Consider the following 14,237-nt stretch of genomic DNA (forward strand, 5'->3'; position numbering starts at 1 on the left):
CATAGGCCAAAGTTCAAAAAAGCAGTTTCTTGACATTTCAGATGATTAGGCTGAAGATCAGCTAGTTCTTCATACAGGCACAAATGGAGAGCTCTCAGTCATACATTAATTGCCTCAAGGTATCTATCTATACTTAGTAGCCACAATGTAATTAGGTTTCATGTCTGTGTGAGAGAGCACAATAACCTTTGTGATTCAACATTGGGAGTTTACTGCTGAACTGTTTGAACAGTATAAAATGTGCTTTTGGGACATTTGCAGTGAAAAATCTCTCATGTTATCTTGTGTTCTGGTTTATTTTCTATTTTATATTTGTCATTATTTCTTTTTAAAGTTAGATACATAAGACCTAGTCAAAGAAAGACTTTTCTGTAGGCGAGACTTGGATTTTTTAAGGGGAAAATTGCAAAATTAATAACTCTATAAAGGAGAGGATTGTTTGGGAGTGGAAAGGGAATGACTTGAAAAGCAAGGAATAGAGAACTGGTCAAATGAAATTTTATGCGTCTTAAAATTAGCATATAGAAATCATTGGCATAAGATATCATGGGACCAGAGAACTTAAGAGGGTTGAAAGAACATCAGTCATTCATCTAGATAATGAGAAAATCCAACTTACATTGAGTAGAATGTAAACATTTTTAAAGATGTAAAACTTTATGCTTGTGGGCAGGAGCCAAACACATATGGATGGGGCTCCAAGAAAACTTCTTGCTTGAGGTAATTATTCCATAGTATTCCCCTTGGGGTTTTTTTTGTGCTTTGCTTTGTAGTGATAGGTTCTGATGCAATTGAGGATCTGCTGAGAAACTCTGTGTTTCTTTGCATTTCTGTTTGAGTAGGAGGGGAGAAGAGGATGGCACAACAATATGTTCCTATTCGTTGCTTCTCAGGAGGAAATGACTTTTAGATGATTGTAGAGAACACAAGCAAAGTAACCTTGCTGTAACTGGCTTTAAGGCATGAGTACTCAGGTATGTGGAAGAAAGACCTGGTTAAGTTAACCCTTAGCTTTTAGCCCCCCACTCCCTGCTGGTGCCAGGAGTAAATTCTGAGCAATGCAGACTAGAGATGACTTTCTGCAAACCTTTTGTATTTTTGCCCCCATCTTCTCCATCAAAGTTTATCATTGGAAGTATGTAAGGAGACTATTCATGCTCTAAAGCAATAGTTGCTCAGGTAATCTGCCTCATAGCAGCACTCTGCAGGTTGTGGGTTGTGCGTGGTCTGTACGTGGCAATGCATGTTAGATCTGTTGCCTGGGGGTTGCAGTGCAGCCCCAGCCTGCCAGGGGAGCCAGCACAGCAGATGTGCTCTCCACTCCTGCCCTCCATCCAGCTGGGACTGCATGTAGCCAGGTGGTGCTTTGCTTCCCTGCCTCTGTTCTGCATGGCAACAAAGACAACTCAGGAGAGAATCTTACCAATTGTCTTACCAACAGGGCAGTAGGTTGGTGTGCCTGTTTTTGTCATTTCCAAAGGTAATGCATTTAGTTCTGCCTTTTGCTGAACCCTATGGCTGCTGTAGCCCCTTCTGGGCACTGAATTAATCTGAATGGAAACATGGGTGAAAAAGCACAGTGACCACACTGTATTTATATACATTTGAGAAGGAAGAAGAAACTGCTTCAGCACTGCCTCCTTTTCATACTTCATATCTCTAAAAGTAGCCAGTTAATTACATTCCATGGTTACTGCTATTGTAATATGTGGTTATTTGAAGTGCAAAGATAATCATCGATTGTATACTCTTGACTACACTATTAATGGTTTCAATCCCCACATTATGTTTACAGTTTGCTTTATAACTAACAGAGCCATTGTGGCTTATACATGTAGTAATTCAGTGAATTCTGTCTCCATGTAATGCCCTTGCCATTTCATTCTGCGGTATTAAGTGTTGTTTTTCTAGGAAGGTCTTGAAATGTGGGGCATTATGTATGAGTTATGTTAATTTGTTAGGGCAATGAATACATTAATTTCATTAGTAAATGGCCTCAAAGCAATAATCACCAGTGTAGGTGTGTCAGAAATGATCATGTTCAGTTTTGCCAGTTAATTATTAAGATTTTGTTCTAAGGGACCCAGATTTGACATCCAGCTTCAATTTAGCCATAAATATAAGTCTGAAGTATATCGGGCTGAAGAAATCTGGCCAAGAACTTGTTTTTCTCTTAGAAATCTCTACATTTAGTCTAATTGTGACTGCCAATAAGATGCCAAAATAATTAGTGTCAGTGATACGAGGTTTATACTATACCTCCCAAAAAGGCTCATCATAATGAAAATAGCAATCACACTTTCTCATTCCTCTCATCTTGCCTTATGTTACAGAATGCTGAATTATTCAATGGCAGTATTACTTGCTAGTGCAGTATTAAATTTGAAATGGCTGCAGTTTATCGTTAAAGCTGAAGGGTGGGTTTTAATGGAGTTTACTTCTAATGACCTAATTAGGTTTCTAAGTTATATCTGTGCACTTCTTGAACTTTACATGGCTAACACTGTAAAGGAGACAAATGGAGCCACCTGTGCACCTGAATTACTTTCCTTAGATGTGACCCTATTTTTAATTACAGTCACCTGTTGAGAGCACCTAATAAACCACCGTTCAGTAATAGTGTGCTTTTAGTCACCTCTAGAACTGTATTTTTTTCAAAGGAAACTTGAAACTGAGGAAGGCAAATGGCATCCTGACTTGTAACAAGAATACTGTGGCCATCAGGACCAGGGAAGTGATTGTAGTCCTGTGCTCTGCACTGCTGAGGCTACACCTCTAGTACTGTGTCCAGTTCTGAGCCCCCTCACAGCAAGAAGGATACTGAGGTGCTGGAGTGTGTCCAGAGAAGGGCAGCTGTAACACTCTGCCCCAGAACTGCAGGTTCATGGGCTCAGCAAGGAGTTTTACTTTAAAATATATATAGGGTTCTTTAATACTTCAAGACAGCATCAAAAGAATAAGCAACAGATTTGTTCTGAAGAGGTATTTTTATTGATAATTTGGGGGACAAAATAAGGGAACTTGACAAGAGTCCCAAAGGGTAACCACACAAGCTGGACAAAATGTTCTACCACAATACCAACCCAGCACATGCTAATCCACAACACTTAAGTCAAAATCCAATCCCTCCACAACACTGAAGTCAAAGTCCAATCCCTCCAGCTTCAAGGCACCCAAAGCATTAAGAAAGTAGCAAAGAAAGAGAAGCAGAGGGAGCAAGAAGAGAGGAGAAAGAGGAAGATACAGATTATATAGCTACACTGGAACCTTGTAGAAGACCAGCTCTTACACATCTCAGTATCAGGGGGGCCATGGTATGTGGCCTGCTTTGGTTTTATCTGCTCTGGTCCCTGTGGCAAACCCCTCCAGGGAGGGCCTCTGACCATCTGGGTTTCCAGGCCAGGGTGAGGGGCAGTGCCCAATTGTCCCTGCCCATCTGAGCTGGGTCAGGGGCTCCAGGAGCTGTAGGGTTTTATAGTTTTCTGAGTCTGTTTGTGACTGGCAGCCCCTCTGGGGCTTCCCTGTGTGGGCTGCAGGTGCCTGCCATGAGGGATGTGATGCCACCCCACCCCTGTGAGGTTTGACCCATCCCTGCCCCCTCCACAGACGCACATGCACACCCACAAGGTGGGCATGCAAGAAATAGCTGGAAATAGCATTTAGTGCCATGGTCTAGTTGACAAGGTGTTGAACTTGAACTTGATGATCTCAGAGGTCTTGTCTAACATAAATGATTCTGTGAAAAATTGTGTACATGAGCTGTTTAATTATTAATTATTAAAATGATAGCAAATATGAATCTCCAACATTTCCTTTTTAAGGTCTGTCTTATAAAATAGAACCATAGAAAGAGGGACAGAGACTGTCTCTTGAGATCACTGAAGCTACTTACATCTTCTTTTGAAACTTACTTTATATTTTAATTGCAAGGCTGAGCATTTCAAATTTCTACAGAATAATGCTGGTAAAAACAGGACTAATAACTTGGTAGTTATATCAGCAAACATACTGCACTACTCAGTTGTATCATAGGAAAATGCACCATATACGGTGGCAAAGGAATATAGGACTCCCTGTATTTCCTATCAGGGGACTTCAGTAACAGGTGCTCACAGCAGCTATTTCAGCTCTGACATAGTTTTTTGTTGAATGCAGGATTCCAGCCAAGCTATTCACGTTTTGAGTGCAGGCCATCATTAGTCCAGTCCAGCAAATATGTGCTCTGCGGAGTTTGCTCACTGACTTTATTTCATCATCCCAAGCAGAGTTGGCGAATAATGATACGACGTCCCACTTCTTAGATATACAGATACGAAGAGAGAGTGTCTACTTGTGGATTTCTTCTTTTGCATGATGGATAACTTTGCATGAATTCAGTTGGTATTCACAGTTTGCCTTGGGCAAGTGCAACTGCTCTCACAGTGAGTTTTCTCAGGTAGCTGCACAGCCTGGTTACTTTACCTTCTTTCTGGTCAGGGTCCTGAGAAGCCAAGGAAACCACAAAGGGAAAACAAGTATTGTGCTGTTACTTCAGAAATTGCAGGCCAGCATACCTTTCTCTCTTGCCGATGGCTTTGTTTCTGGACTGCTTCTGTGCTGCACCAGTATTTCTTTAGGGACTCAGATGCCAAGGGAATGAGTTCCTTTCTGTCTCAGGTGATGCCCTTCTCCCAAGATATTGAGAGGAAAATGAGTCTTCTTTGTTTATTAGACAATTAAGCGAAATGTATTGACAGTATTCCAATGAATCTAGAGTGGCACGAATCTATCAGAGGAATTGAGGAATATGGTTCACCACAGAGATTATGGAACATGTAGACAAAATTCTTCTTAATTTTTATTCCCAAAAGAAAAATGCCCTGGGAAATCAATTTTTCTAAAACGCTGCAGGAGCAAAGAATGGATTTTTTTTCTTCCCCCATGATCAAGCATCCTAGTCTTTCAGGGACTAGGCTGCCAACAAGTTTGTTGCTTATCTGCATATTCTTATTTTTTGCCATTAATATTAAGTTTAAGCATTTAATGATTGATTTAATACTTATGACACAGTTTAATAAAAGTTTAGTGATGTAAGAGAGCTAGTTACAAAGATGTGCCTCACCAGAAACTCATTTACTTACAAAATCAAATGCTAAGTAAAATAAACAGCTTGGCTTTCTACTGACATTTTATAGCAACCTTAAGGGAAAGGTGGGGATGGGGGGGCTGTGTTGCCATGTGGGTTTAATTCATGAACGTCCACTCAGAGTGCTCAGAGTCAATACAGTAGTTGAGCCAACCTTCCCTGTTAAATTACAAGAAGAGATTTTTTTTTTTACCAAATACAAGGATCATCTGCAGCTGCAAAGAGGAAATTTAGAATTATCATCATAGCAGTATCAGAAGGTCCTTTATATTTATAGCTTCATAAAAGTTCACAGCTAGAGTATTTGCTGCCAACTCATAAAAGAACTAATGAAAATTTCTACAGATCTTTTTTTTTGTGGACAGAGTGATTTCTTAATCTCCTAAATCCTGATGAATTCTTATATTCAAAACATTTGTAAAAATGGATAGAAAAGGACTTCTTGATGCTTTAATAGAGTAAATCACATTTAAACTCACTATGGGACAAACTGTGCTACACTCTTACTTGGGTAATATTGCCATACTCTGGGTGTATCCATTTACACCGAGAAGACTGGTTTGTGACAGTATTATTCAATGCAAAACTGTAAAAGTGATAACATTATCTTTGGGAAGGTAAATTGCTCTATTTTTAAAATAAACTTAATTTTTTTTATAATCATAAAAATCAACATTAAGAAAACTGACATTAATCAGTAAGGTTTTTTGAGATAGGTAGTATTCAGTAGTAATGAAAACCTTGTGTTTTTAATGTACCTTAAAGGGTGTTGTAACTCAGTAATTCACAGGTTCTCTCAACTTTGGTGACTAAAAGCAGAAAACTTCTTTATTGACATTCCTAAAACTATGAAAATTGAATCAATGTTTTTATCTCCAGCTGCTGTGGAAAACCATACCCAAAAGAAAAGCTAGTGATAGTAACAGGTTAGGTGAATATCAAATTTAAGGGTAAGATGAATTTTGATGATTTCCTCTTGCTACTGATCGTTCCTCTCCCTCCCTCAGCTCCTGTTACTGTTGCATTTGTAACATCGAGGCTGCTCTAATTTGTCACTTCTCTGTTATTGCTCTCTTCTCCTTTGGCTGGAGAGACCTCTTCCCCTGAGAGCAGCACATTGTCCTGGTTAACCCCACCTGCCACTGAGCACCACGTGGCCACTTGCTCCCTGCCCACTCCTCCCACCCTGGTGGGGGACAGAGTTGGGGGAAAAAACATGTAACCTTGTGGGTTGTAAGAACAGTTTACTAGTTGAAACCAAATAAAAAATAATTATAACTGTAGTGGAAAGGAGAGAGAGAGAGAGGAATATAAGCCAGGAGAAACAAGTGGACAGTACAGTTGCTCACCACTCGCTCACTGGTGCCCTGCCTGTTCCCCAGCAGTGATGAGCAACTCCAGGGCAGCTTCCCCCACTGTATATACTGGGCATGATGTTCTGTGGTGTGGGCTATCCCTTTGGATAGTTCAGGTCATCTGTCCAGGCTGTGCTTCCACCCAGCTTTTTGAGCACCTGCTTGCTGTCAGAGCATGGGAAACTGAAAAATCCTTGCTTTAGAGTAAACATGACTTAGCAATAACTAAACCATGAGTGTTTTATCAGCACTATTCTCACACCAAATTTGTGTCACAGCACTGTACCAGCTACTAAGAAGAAAATCAACCCTACCCCAGCTGAAACCAGGACACCAATAGTTTTGAGGTTTTGGGCTTAATTTCAAAGTTGCTTCCAAGTTTAACTTTTATGTAGTGAGAAATGTTCTGGATTATAATAATCATAGGCTGTCACTTGTTGCCAGCAGAATAGAGAGGGCATGTTCCAGAGAATGTTTCTAACCATGTTTCTGTGGAAGGGTTTATCTCTCAGAAAGAGGAGTTTCTTTAATCAAATATACTTTCCTTTAGGAGCAAAATGAATTGCATAGGTGTGGCACTGGTAACTAGGAGAAAATCACAACAGGTTCTGAAGCAGAGTCATTTAGAAACTGCCCTTTGTAGGTAGAATGAGGAGGAGAAAAGTGGAAAGTGTTGGGGAAAAAAAGCTCCATTATTTTCAGCATGCTGGTTCTTTAGCTTTCTGAGCTGGTGAATAAGGGCAGCATCTGTATTCTTTTCATCTGTGTGGTTGTGAAAACCTGTGAAAAATACTTGATTTCTTTTTTTTCTGCCAAAGGTTAATAGTGCAGTGAAATATGAGCTCTTACATAGATCTGTCTGAGGCAGAACTAACAGAGCTGAGCCACTCAGGTTGTCCTCAGCCCAGCCATTCTATCATTTTGCATGCAGTGTGCCTCAAGCTGTGAAGCTATTTGTCGAACTAGGCTGTGTTACTGTTTGACTGAGAAGCAGATGAATGTTCCATATTATCCTTAATTTCCATATAATTGTTTTAATCTTTGTTTTATAATAAATGTATAAAAGTATCCTGAGGGTACCTTTTTGTTTGGTGTTGAAGGTGTCTCATTTAGAGTCCAAGCAAGATGGAAATGTTCAGGGCTGCTTTTTCTTCCTCTCACCTGAGTAGTTCACAAAACACGCTCCAAAAATAAAATACTCAGTCACTCTCACTGTGGAACTCTCCCTCCACTCGTGAAAGCATGTGAGGCTGTGTTTCCCATCCATCTCATTCTGAAAATGTCTAGCAAATTGAATTAAGACAAGTGACAGCTTGGGCTGGAGATGTGTGTCCTGCCAACCCCACAGAACATTTAGCTGTTGCTGGGGGATCTTATGTTCCAGGTTTAAAGGAACTGGAGAGTGAGGAAAGAAGGAATATCTTGCCTATGACCCACCACTGCTTTCTGTCTTGCACCTTGACAGTGTGTTTATTTAAAGACCCTCGACAAGTAGTCTTACACAAAGAAAATTAAAGTCTCCAGAACCTCTGAGGAGTCAAAATTAGTAAGAAAATACGCAAGAGTATCCTATGGAGTCCCTTTAGTCTGGCCTCTACCTAAGTGTTTTATACCCAACCAATGACAGCTTGTCTCACTTAGCTCTCAATGGCCAGCTGCCTGCAGCTTTCACTCTTGGACTCTTTAATTCAAAGGGGCACTTTCTTTGCTGTGTCTTTGTTTAGAGGTGGTTACTTCAGGAGGCCACCCATCCATACACCTGAACTTCACTAGCACAGATCTGCTAAGGTGAGGACTCCCTTGGGAACACCCAACCAAAGAGCACACTCCACACCAGTCTAATGGGAGGGAGGAAGGAATTGACAAAGCATAAACTAATATGGGAGCAAAAGAAGGTTCTGGAGAGTTTTTCTGTTTCATTCAGTAGAAGTTGGAATGATGACAATCTATCTGTGGGGCTTAATGAAATGTTATAATCCCACTGTAAAGCATCTGTGGGAGGCCATAGAAAGTCTGTAGAAAGCGTAGCATTATATAATGTATTTCCATATGGGTGCTCTTGTTTGCTTTTGATGGGAGGTGGGACAGTGGCTGAAATTAGTGGGGTGACAGGGTTGTTTGAGTGTGCCTGACAGAACAGAGAACTAAGGAAACTTTAGATAGTTCTTTCACAAGTTGTTTTCAGCCTGAAATAGAGCTTAGTCTTCAGGGGGAACAAGCATCCTAATTTCACCAGATGTTAATGTTTAGTTCTATGGTTCTTTTAAAAACAAGCCCAGCAAAAAGGGGAAAGTCATATGAATACATTTTTTGACATTTTGTTTATTAGCATTTTATCTAGGGTAGTAGTAAATGAATAGACTTGTCAGCAGAAATCTCAGGGTGAAGCAAATAAAGAATCTTAATAGGCAGGGAGAACAGAACTAACGGCAAATTGCTCAAAAAGAGCTCTAATTTATTGGTTTCTCTTTCATGAAGATTCTGTTCTGGATTCTGGCTTTGCCAGAAGACACAGCTGAATGATGACATGGATTCTCAGAAAGAAACTGTGCTGTCTGGTAGGAAAGGGGAAGACTTGAGGAAAGAAAGTCTTTTTCTTTTAACACTTTCTTCAAAACACTGCATACCGCACAGTGAAGTTTTCTTAGTTTGATTTGTTGGTTTTAGTGAACTCGCTAAGTCTGCATTTGTAAAAGTGCTCTGATGTCAGATCCTTCTTGTAACTGACTGCAGTAAAACAAATGAGGGCTTCTTTGAGACTTTTGTGCAAATGGTGCCGAGCACTGGGTTCCAGTTTGTTGGAACTACTTCTGGCTTGCTGTACACACCTGTGCCCTAGGGGGCTGCTGTCACAGGGCCCTTGGGGCCAGTGCTGGCAGGTACGGCACTGTCCTGCTTCCTCTGCTCACACTAGTTAGGCCAGCCTGTCCTCCCAAACAAGGAAAAAAGCTTCGAATTCCAGGGTTAAAATGATGAAATTTGTTTGGAGTATGCTTAGTAGTTGCAAGCTGGACATTTTCTATTGCTCTATAGAGCACTACTGAATTAAGTTGTGTAATTAGTAGTGTCATCTACACTGCATTCCTCCCAAATCCATTAGTGTGATTGAGAGTGTATCCGTACAAGTCTTCATCCAGGTGGACGTGAAGAGCTGTCATGTGTCACAGTACATTAGAAGTAGCAGTGGACTCTTCCTCAACAGAAGTCATTACTTGCCAAGATTACTAAAACTTCTCTGACCCAACTCATTCAGCCTTCAGTTTTATGTTGGTGGTATCAGAGAAAGTGCAGTGTTTTCAAAAAAGTAATTGCTGAGTGACCTCATAGGGCAAGTTCATCCTCTTATTCCTTCTCTTGCCTTGGACAAGAGAAAGGTGCAGAATGTAAAGATGTATCCTTAAAAGTGCTTGAAGTCAAGACAGAAAAAGAATGTGGAGAGGTAAGGAATAAAGTACAATATGACAAGTCAAATAAGTTTAGGGAAATAATTTGTTTCTTTGATTAATTAAATTTCCTTTGCCAGTGTTAAACTCATTCTCTGAGTCTCTATCATTGTCACCTGACTCTGTCAGAGTGTCATTCTGAATTATCCAAAAAACCCCCGCAAAACAAATAATAAAACAAAACAGAACTGAAACAAAACCAAGAGAAAAATACTGACCCATGTAATATTTTTTTCTTTATTGGAAACACTCATGGCTCTTGAGTGGAAGGAAGAATGAAAGAACAGATTTAAGCCATGTAAAGGTAGTTAGAGAGTAGAACCCATTTGATTATGTAGACTAGTTGTAGTTTGTTTTTCTTTCTCCTCTATGTTCCTAAAATGAATTCTTTCCATAAATCCAGTACAATAACTTCTACTCCAATAAATGTCTGTCAGGCTTTCTGTCTTGCTGAAGAAAAAACCCTAGAAAGCAAAGCAGCTCAGGAAATGCACTTGTACTTTCTCCTGCATTTCACCTTTTCTTTGTCCCAGATTGGAAGAAGGACAAGACTCCAAGAATGTGGTTTAACAAGGTTGTAACTTGCATAATGTTTGAAGGAACTATCTGATGATAATTCATGCAGCACAGGTCATTCATCCTGTTGTAATCCACTCTGCAAAGGGCTCCTGTCAGCTTCCTACCCCATTAAGCAGGCACAGCACCAGTGCTGAGGCTTCATTGCTCTCCCCTCGTGCAAGGCAGGCAGAACTGACTCCTTACTGGTCAGGAGATTTAGAGTTTCAGCCCCATTCTTCACCAACTCCTTTTAAAGTGAGCGTTTTCCCCTATACAGCTACAATTCTAGCTTTTTAAATGGACAAAAAGCACTTTTGAAAAATTCTGTATGAAGAAGAATTTGCTAAATTGCAGCTCTCCTTGACTCATCATCCCCTGAAGAGGAAAGGAAAAAGATAACGTAAAATGTTTGTGGCATTTGCTCACCATGAATAAGTTTCTCTTCTCAGGTCTACCGAGACTGTGATGTGCATGGGAAGGTTCTGAAGTGCAGTAATTTTACTATGCTAAAGCTGTTGTTGTTTTTAAGCCTTGGTTTTCTGAATGGAAACCGAAGGCAAGAGGAAAACTGTATCAGGTCTTTTGATTTAGTGGGGGCAGGCAGGAGACTGGAGAAGAGAAAAAAGACTTAAAATATACAGCACTCAGTGTCCTGACACAAATTCCACTTTTAGGCTATAAAATGAGAACCAGTTTTGAAGGTACCAAAAACTTTTTCAGCTCAGGCAAAGCTTCTCCATCTCTCAGGCTGCCAGAAATGGGTTCTAACTTATTGAAGGCCCTTGTGTATTGGCACTGAAGGCCAGATAGCTTGCAAACACTGTTGTTTGTTGGTTTGGTTTTTTTTTATTTTCCGACTGGGGCATTGGCTTTATGAAATTGACATTAAAGGCAGGCTTATTTATCCACATTAACCTGAAATTAATTTCATATCACTAAATTAATAGGGTGATGAAACATTGAGTTTCTTTCAATAGACCCATCTCTGAAGATTTAATTAAAAATATGCTGCTATAACTCCCTATTTCCCAATTGCTTCGCTATGAAGTAAAAGCAAAATGTAATCGAAATACTCAAATCTTGTACTTTTTAGCCTGGACACTTGTGTTTTAGTGTGAAAACATAAAACCTACTTTCAAAAAGTTGCCCTCTCAAACTCCTTTTCATAACACTATTTCATTGGCTGATCTTAATTTTCTGCATGACGTTATCTTTTCAATCTAACATAGGAAAGATATATGATATTCGCATATTCAAGATGGAACTGTGTAGCCTGATGGTGTTTCTGCCTGTGTATGGAATTTATCTTTTAACTGTTATTTTTACTTAGGGGAATCTAAGAAACAAGTCCTTCCGAAAGGATTTCCTTGCCTCTCCTGTTTTTGTCCAGGGGAGCTTTCACCGATCTGTTCTAGAATGTGCTACAGTAGTGTGAACAAGGGATGATTTTTACATACATTGGAGGTAATATCCATTTCTTGCAGGCATGTAATGTAGATTTCTTCAAGGAGAAAGGGGTTATTTTAATTTTAATTTCATAGCAGACAGGACAGGAACAGATTATCATTAGAAATGGGGAGAGTGCCAGCAATGTACTGCTTAGATTTAAATTATCCAGCTATAAGAGATTGCATTGGAAGAGATGCCATGCTGGATATCTGTGGGAGAGCTATGAGGGTTGATCATTTGGTATTTGAAAATTAGCAAAGTAGCGTTAAGTACTTCCTGCTGGAATATAAACAGCCTGGCAGGCAGATTTCGTGATTCTGTTCTCTTCTTTCCCTTCCCTTAATCTCACCACAATTAGTTGAATCAAAGGCTAGTCAGAAGTGAAGCACTTCCACTTTGTCACCGTACATACCTGGAATGTCTGAAGCACATCTGAATCCTGATGCTGTCTGTCCCTTCAGTTATGAGAAATGCGTTTTTCAGTGACCAAAGTCTGTCACAACAGTGGCCTCTTTGCATCCTTCTTTTTATCTATGCCACCCCCAGATGCTCTGGTTTTTTTGGCTTTCCCCGAATTAACAGTAAATCTTGGTGGAAGTATGTGATGGGTTCTCCTCTCTTCAGCAGCCTGGCATAATCCAGCAAACTGAGAAGTGTAATTTTGGGGGGGGTTGGTTTTTTATTAAATATCACTCACATTTTACAATAGAAAATCCTATTGCTTGACTCTTTGTGAGTTTATTTTTTACAATCTATGGGCACAATGCTTCTGTGTCTGGATTTCCACAGTGTTCTGCAGGCCTGACATGTTTCACCAGCATGGAGACACGGGTGGGGAGAGGAGCTGCTGCCTGTTGCGGGTGGTGCTGGGTCTGAGGTCACCCCATGGCCTGGTTTCACTCACTTTTGCATTTCAGTTCAGCAATTTTACTAAGCTGTTCACGTCCTCAGATGTTGCATTTTCCTGTAAATGCTAAACATGTGATTACAGCTATGTGTTGCTTTTTGGAGGACTGTTATTTCCTCTTGATTTTCTATACCATGCTGTTTTCCAGTGGAAGCCGGACTGCGTTTTCCTGCCTAAGCCACAATGAACTTTGCCACTCATTGCCCATCTCAGTGGGCTATGTGGGAAGTGTGCTTGTGTGGGACTGTGGTCAGTGGACCAGAGCTTTGGCAGCTTTGTGTAATGATGCCTTACATCACAGGGAAAACCTGCCAAATCTGGTGCTTTTCCTGGCCCTTAGGAGTCAGACTCTGCGAATAGACACTTACACAGCGAATGGGAAGTGGAAAGATGCCCTAATTTCTTAGTTCTTCTATGTGAATGATGTAGGTCACAACTAAAATCTTTTTATGACCTGCAATATTGGGATTGTATCTATTTCAGAGCTCATTAAGTTTGGATAACTAAGGTGGTTTAATGACATGCTGTACTGTGGGCTTTTTTCTTCAGTATGTATGTATGTTAACGTGATGTTTTTTGTGTATTATTCAAATGGTAAATCCTGGAAAGCAAAGTTAATAATTTTCTTTTCAAACAAAGAGATGGGGGCAATTGTCATGTCAAAGGCAGCTTTAAAATACTTTTTAGTTGACCTCTGTTTTGTCTGTAATACATACTCTCTAAAATCATACCTTAAAAATGCAAGACTATTTTGTTTTTCTTCCCCTGTCTTTAGACTGTGTAGTTTTCAATTCAGTCTCAGTTGGTTGTGTCAGTGTAGTTTCCTGATCCCAACATCACAATCCTATAGTTCGTGATGTGACTGGGAATTAGGGCAGGAATTGCTGTGCAGCACAGTGGTGGGTTTTCCAAAACACTTTTACTAAAGACCGTGATGAAATATTTTCATAGAATCATAGAGTTTTATGCCTGTACTGTCTGCAGTAAGGACATGTGGAATTAAGGGGAACTGTAAGTTGTAAAAACTCAGACCTACATATGATTATTCATATTAAATTGAAAGAAACTGTCTTGCTCAATGATAGAGTTTTTTAGTTCTAAGGCAAGGTTTGTTGTGTTTCTCTACCTCCTTTACTTTTACATGTGAGACCTGGGCTGTGGAGGGGAGCATGGAGTAATGCTCTGGCCTGTTGTCTCTGGACAGAGGGGGATTTGTGAAATGGATAAAGATCAGTAGGGAATGTTAGTTTAGTTGGTGATGTCAGATGAGTTCTTCTCTAGATCACACAGTCACTGTGCAATTGGCACAAGTATGGTAATAGGCTGTGGTCTGTCAATTTAATGAGATATCGAGGGGGATCAGAAGGATCAAGAGAGGTTTTTAGTATCCAGTGCAATGC

Source organism: Pithys albifrons, chromosome 10 (assembly GCF_047495875.1).
Source record: "Pithys albifrons albifrons isolate INPA30051 chromosome 10, PitAlb_v1, whole genome shotgun sequence".
Lineage (NCBI taxonomy): Eukaryota > Metazoa > Chordata > Aves > Passeriformes > Thamnophilidae > Pithys > Pithys albifrons.